Below are 6,445 nucleotides of genomic sequence, written 5' to 3' on the forward strand. Positions count from 1 at the left end.
ATCTGCGGGATAAAACAAAAAAGACACTCAGAGTCAACTCTCTCGATCGAGGAGCTCCAATCGCTTGTTGTTTCCGAAGTGAGGTGTGCGAGAACGTCACGCTGACGGCCAATCAGCGCCGCGCTTTAGCGTCGGTGTCACAGGGGGATTGTGGGAAATGATGTTTCATCGTTTATTTTCTAGAAGCTGAGTAATTGTTTGACGTTTCTGTATTTTATGGCTTTATCCTGCGTTTCAAAGAAAATGCAAAAACTTGTTTATGCTACGATTCTGGACAGTCTTTCTACAATCGAATAAGACTGAGACTGAAGTGAATCAGTTAAGTGTCATTCAGCGCGTTTACATGCGTCCTTAAGCCTGTTATGCAGGGGCGATTCTAGGGTCAGAGCTTTAGGGGTGCTGAGCACCCAATGAGCCCCACTGCCACCACCCACCCTCTTTTCACACAAAAACAAAAAATATGTCCATTGAAAAATAACTTTATCATTTTAACATTGATTCAACTAACTCCAAAAAAAATTTTTGAGACCTTTTCAGAACAACAGCTTAATTGTGAGAGTTCACACAGACAGCCCCCTGTAACAAACACAAAACCTTCTTCACTCAGCTGGTTTTCCTGACCGTTAACTCCATGTGCCTCCTTTTGTATCAACAGTCATCAGATTGGTTACATTAGATTCAACTTTATTGTCATTGAACAAAGTAACAGGTACTTGGACAACAAAATGTAATTCATCTTCTGTAAATTATTTACAAATGGCCATCTCTAACATATCTGGATGCACGCCTGTCTGAACTTTCATAAACCAATATGTTATCAATAAATAATAATAAAACAAGCTTCATATCAAGAGCAAAAAGAAAAAAAAAGAAAAGAAAAAAAAGAAGGTAAAACCAAAAAGTCCAAAATATCCAGATTATTTACAGAGGTCTTATAAAAAAAGAAAGAGAGGGAAATCTTTGAAGTACTTCCCCTGAATCCCCATTTGGCTCTACTTTGGGAGAGTTAATCTATGTCGCCGCACTTTGAGGGTGGCAAACCTGTCAATGACCCTTTGGTGTTCAATTTTTTCAAGCAACTCCTTCTCAATAGACATCACAGCTAGGTGCTGGAGTCTGCTTTGGCCTGTGGTCCTCCTGAGCCATGTATGGAGCTGACGCAAGGCACCAAAAGACCGCTCACATATACAGCTGCTAACTGGTATTGGCAAGGCAACCTGCATGACAGCTTTCAGTGAAGGGAACATTTCCGAATCTAGGAGTTTGTACACTGTTAACATGTCCTGAACTGTACCAGCCTCACTCTTGCGCTTCAGAAAGTTTTTTGCAACTATCACTTCCTCTGCTATCTGGTTTGCCACACACATAGCTATTGTTCTGGAGTACAGATCTGCAGCAGTGGTATCACTGCGTTTCTGCTTCATGGTGTCAGTCACTGCATTTTTGTATGTCACTGCTTGGGCAATGTCAATGGTCTCCTTCTGTAGGTATCTGTGTAAACCTGCTGTTACAGACAGGAGAGTGTGGAAAACCATCAGCAAATACACTGAGGTGAATTTACTGAGTTTTGCCCTCAATCCAACTGCTGTAGGTGTCTTGATTGTGGAGAGGCGCTCAATGATAGCAGGGAAATTATCAATCACTGCAGTCACTGAATGAAGCTGGCATGTCCAGCGTGTAGTTGACAACTGCACAAGTTCTCTTGGCTGCAACCCTAACTTCTTTTGAGTGTCCACTTATGGTGGACACTCACTTATGGTATTACCAACTTATGGTGGTTTACAAGGGAGACACTAAAGAAAGAATGGAGACTTTCCAGCATGTTGAAGAACTCTGTGGCTTCAGAGACAGCTTTGCATGTGTGACATAAAACAAGATTTAACTCATGTGCATAGCAATGCACATAAATTGCCTCAGGGTGCATTTTTTAAAAATGCTATGGCTAGCCTCGCCCATGCTGTTATGTTTAATAAGCTGATGGTGGTCATGTAAACGCGGTAACCCGTTTTCTTTTATCGGAGTAAGATCATAAACGGGTTGACACAGGTAGGTTTTTTTTTTTGCCTCTTACCCCGATTTCGCGCATCATGTAAACGCAGTAACCCGCTTTCTGTTGAAGTGCGCACGTGTGATGCATATTTAAGAGCATCTAGACAGAGCAAATGTTTCGCAGTATGAAAGAAAGAAATAGGCTATATCTTCATTACTCTTTTCATGACTGAGAAAATTATAAAAGTGTTATCATCTCGTGCAGCAGAAGTAGGCTGAAGTGGTTCAGTCAAACGCTGCATTAAACTAAATGAGAGGATAATATGAGCTATAAAAAACCTGATTTATTATTAGTCATGTAAACGCACCTTACTGTCATTGTCAGGTTACGGATGTGCATGTAAACGGGTAAAACTGGATATTTAATAAGTTGATATTTGTGAGCTATCAGTTTACTGGTGTGCATGTTGGGTTTCAGCGACCCCTTCGTGCGGGGTTAGTGTTTCCCGCTCGTGTGCGCCCAAACGGCGGCTAACACCTCCTCCTCCTCCACCCATCCCTCGGCTTCAGCGCCCTCACACCCGCCAGCCTGTTCACCCTACACCTGCATAATCAGCCTCATCTGCCTCTCTCGTGTCGGGCCCTGTACTGTAAGAGAGATTCGAGCTGTGTGGTGTTGTTCAATGGCTTAATTCGCAGCTCGTCTGCTGCTAGTCTGCGAGGGTCAGCTGCAGGTCAAGGAAACTGATTTTGGGATCCAGTGAACATCGCCATAGGTTGTTGCAAGCCAGGAATATAGCTTGTTTGGTAAGTAAATGCAATATAAATACAGTGTTAATGGTTTGTTTGAGCTCTTCACTCTTTAAAAAACAATAGCTAATCTAAGCCCACGGTAGGATCTGCTCTTGTTTTAATCATCCTCTCCAGTATCATTGACTAGATTTGTGTTAATAAGGTGAATTTAGTTGCATTCAAATTTGCTGACGTTTATAATGCAAAATAAATAAGAGTTGAAAATGTTTCAATCCCTCACTTGATCGATTTATTTATTTATTTATTTTTTCATGCACGGAATGCAGTTATTAATGAATGCTTATGCATCTAAAAGCACAAAACAATAAACGCAGCTACTATTGCGATTTAATTTGTTTCATTTTTGTTTGTCTATCAGTTAGAAAATCGACTAGTGACCCACAAAGGTGATACAGTGGTCTGTCAACATATAGCTACAGAAGAGAGATGAACTTTAGAAGAGAGCGCTTTTTCTGCTGTTTTTCTTTTCTTTTCTTTTCTTTTCACATGTGCACAATAGTTCATTAAGCTCCTACCTCCCGTTAATCTGTTTATATTTCTTCATCCACTAGTGTAATGTATATTATCCCTATATTTTGTTCTATTATGTTATAGGCTATTTAAATTATTTTGTTATGCTAATTATTAAAATAGGTTACAGCCTACTAAATCATTTATGCTAACAGTAAAGTAAATATAAACTAAATTACAACGACAAAATCTTATCTTATATTGTCAGTGCATGCAGCAGAGCACGAGGTGAAATGCATGACGGTTTTTGTGTGATTGGTTGTCAAGGGTGCTGCATTAGTTGAGTCCTGCGCTGAATAGGCTACAGTTATGCTCGCGCCAAAGAGTTTGTAGTCTGTATGAATGCTATTTATTATTTATTATTATTTTAATTATTATTTTTATCTGTTGTTTTAAAACATGCTATATATTATCGAAACCCAGCCCGAGGAATAACAGAGCACTTTTTGTCCGTGATGCATTGGGCTTCATGGTTCAGGCTTGCGGCTGATCGGTTTTTCAGACGTTGAGCGCGAGCTTCGGTAAGATGCAGCTTCACTAGTAGCTAATAAATGCAAGGCCTTTGTCAAGTGATAATTCAATTCTCCGCTTGAATCCCTGTCGTGTGTAATTGCTGCAGAGCTTTAGCTGCTCTCAGGTGGCAGCTGCCTCGGGAATACAGCTCCACATCAGTAAACACGCGTGGACTCGATCCTGACACTATCGGGCTCGGACTTGACATTCAGCCTAAACTCTGAATTCAGTTATCTTTCTTTCTTTCTTTCTTTCTTTCTTTTTATTTTTTTTCTTTCTTTCTTTCTTTCTTTCTTTCTTTCTTTCTTTCTTTCTATTTTAATGTAACTTTTTTAATGAGACCTGTCATTTGCTATAAAAAAAAATAAAATAAAACTAGATGAGTTTCGTCAGACACGATGTAGCCTACTATCTTCCGCGAGCCCGTCACTGCTTTGTGCTCGTGCTTGAAGGCGCTTAGCCTATATGAGAAACCGTTTTATTTCTTATTATTAATTTATTTGTTTATTTATAAATTTATATTTTTCTATTTCATTTTAAATTAAGAGGAGACCGGGGGAAACTAGTTGTCATCATGGCGAAGGTGAATGATCTTAACCTCTGTTTTGAGTAAAATAGGTGTATTCTAGCATAATGTTGGTTTTAAACGTTTCTAAAATAAAAATAAATAAATAAATTCTGTTTGTCGTGTTCTACAAATTACAGTTATAATATCATCATATTATTTGTAATAGCAAAACAGGTGAACATAAAACAGCTGTTCCGATTTGCCAGCCTATCCATGTTCGTCAGATTGCTTAACGCCAGGTTCATTTCTGTGGTTGGCATGATTTAGATCAAAGTGTGTTTAATGAACTATGCGTGCTTTATTTACACTACGGTTTTTTTTCCAACAAAAATGTTCAGCGTATTTTTCCATTCCGCAACTGAATTAAAAATAAGAATAAAGCACTAAACCCTGACAAATATTCACATGGGTAAAAATATTGCCAACATTTTATTATTGTATTTTTTTTTTTTATGAGGCCCATGCACTGTTTTAAATATTCTGAATTTCCATTCACAAGTAATTAATATTTTATATAAATAAAATAAAGATATAATAATAAAGATAATACATATATTTGTTCGGCCTATAGAAACATACAACAGTGCATCACAACACAGCACTGTGGTTTTTGTTTTCTTCACAATTTATCTCATTTCACAAATATGAATCAAATGAAGCAGCTTGATGTAACATGTTTAAATATTATCAACAGTGTTTGGGATGTTTAGTTTATTATTATTATTATTATTTGAGTAATTTATCTTGCTTTTTCTTAAAAAAAATTTTTTCTTACATTCAAATTATATAAAATCATTTGAGTGCAAAATCATGACCAATGTTAATACATTGCTAATAAATGACTTTCACATCTGAACTTACAGTAGTTTATGTTTATGAACTGAATAATTGTGTATGGGGTGTTTATATATCAGAGTTGGATGGTCCTCAGCAGCAGCAGACTCTCTTCCTGTGATGTCTTGTTCTTGTGTGGTCAGGACGGTGGTTTCTAGCCTCGTGTCCTGTGAGTAATGTGATGGAGGAAGTGTGTGCTGTCACAGTGGAGCAGTGCAGGCAGGTTCGGACACGTCGAGCATGGCATCTTTATTCTCATTCTGTGCATCCAGCCTCAAAATCTGCAGGATTCAAACTTTAGGAAATGCGTGGAGCAGCAGGGTGGAAATGACTTGGAAATCGAATATTGTGTGTGTTCAGTCTTTAAACAAAGATGCAGTTCAGATTCAGAGAGTTATTTTACGGAGCATGAATACAGAGCTTTTATAATATACCTTTCCTTCAGAATAAGTGTCTATTATAAAATTGCTGGGTCCATTAATGAATAACGACTATGATTAAGATGTAGAATCGTTATATAGTGTTATATACCATTTGGAGGATTACTTTTTTATGTAATAAAAAAAAAATCAATTAAATTCATTAATTCATCATTTCATTTATCTCTTTTTCAGAGTATTCAGCTCAGTTTGATAAAAAAAAAATAGACTCAAAATAATTTTTAAAGGACTAATTCATCCTTAAATGAAGATTCTGTAATAATTTATTGACCCTCATGTGTTTATGTTTTTGTTCTTTACTGTAGAACTGTATAAAGACATTTTTATGTATTTATTAGTTTTTCTTTTAACCCAGCTGTGACTTTCTGTTTTTTTTTGTGTGTGACACAAGATGTAAAGAAGTCCATGTGCTACACTGAAAAAAAAGGAACCTAAAATGGAAATAACTGGTTTTATTTAAGTCAAAATAGTATTTAATATAGCTGAATCAACCTAAATATTTTAATTTAGACCAGTATAAATGGGTTAAATCAGGAAGGATTTAACATTACAATTCTGCAGTAGCTATGCTTTACGGTTGTTGGTTTGCAGTTGCATGAATGTCAGTGAGTGCAGCGGGTCATTTTTGTGGTTAAACTTTGTGTAGCAAAACCATGATGATTTGTTTAATTGCAGGTGTTTTTTTCATTGAGCTCTCTCCTCCACCAAACATTTGACTGTTTTAAAGGTTTCTTTTGCTTTATGCATGTACGTCTGGTAACCCTGGTCTGTTGTGATT

The sequence above is a fragment of the Carassius carassius genome, chromosome 34 (genome assembly GCF_963082965.1).
Source record: "Carassius carassius chromosome 34, fCarCar2.1, whole genome shotgun sequence".
NCBI lineage: Eukaryota > Metazoa > Chordata > Actinopteri > Cypriniformes > Cyprinidae > Carassius > Carassius carassius.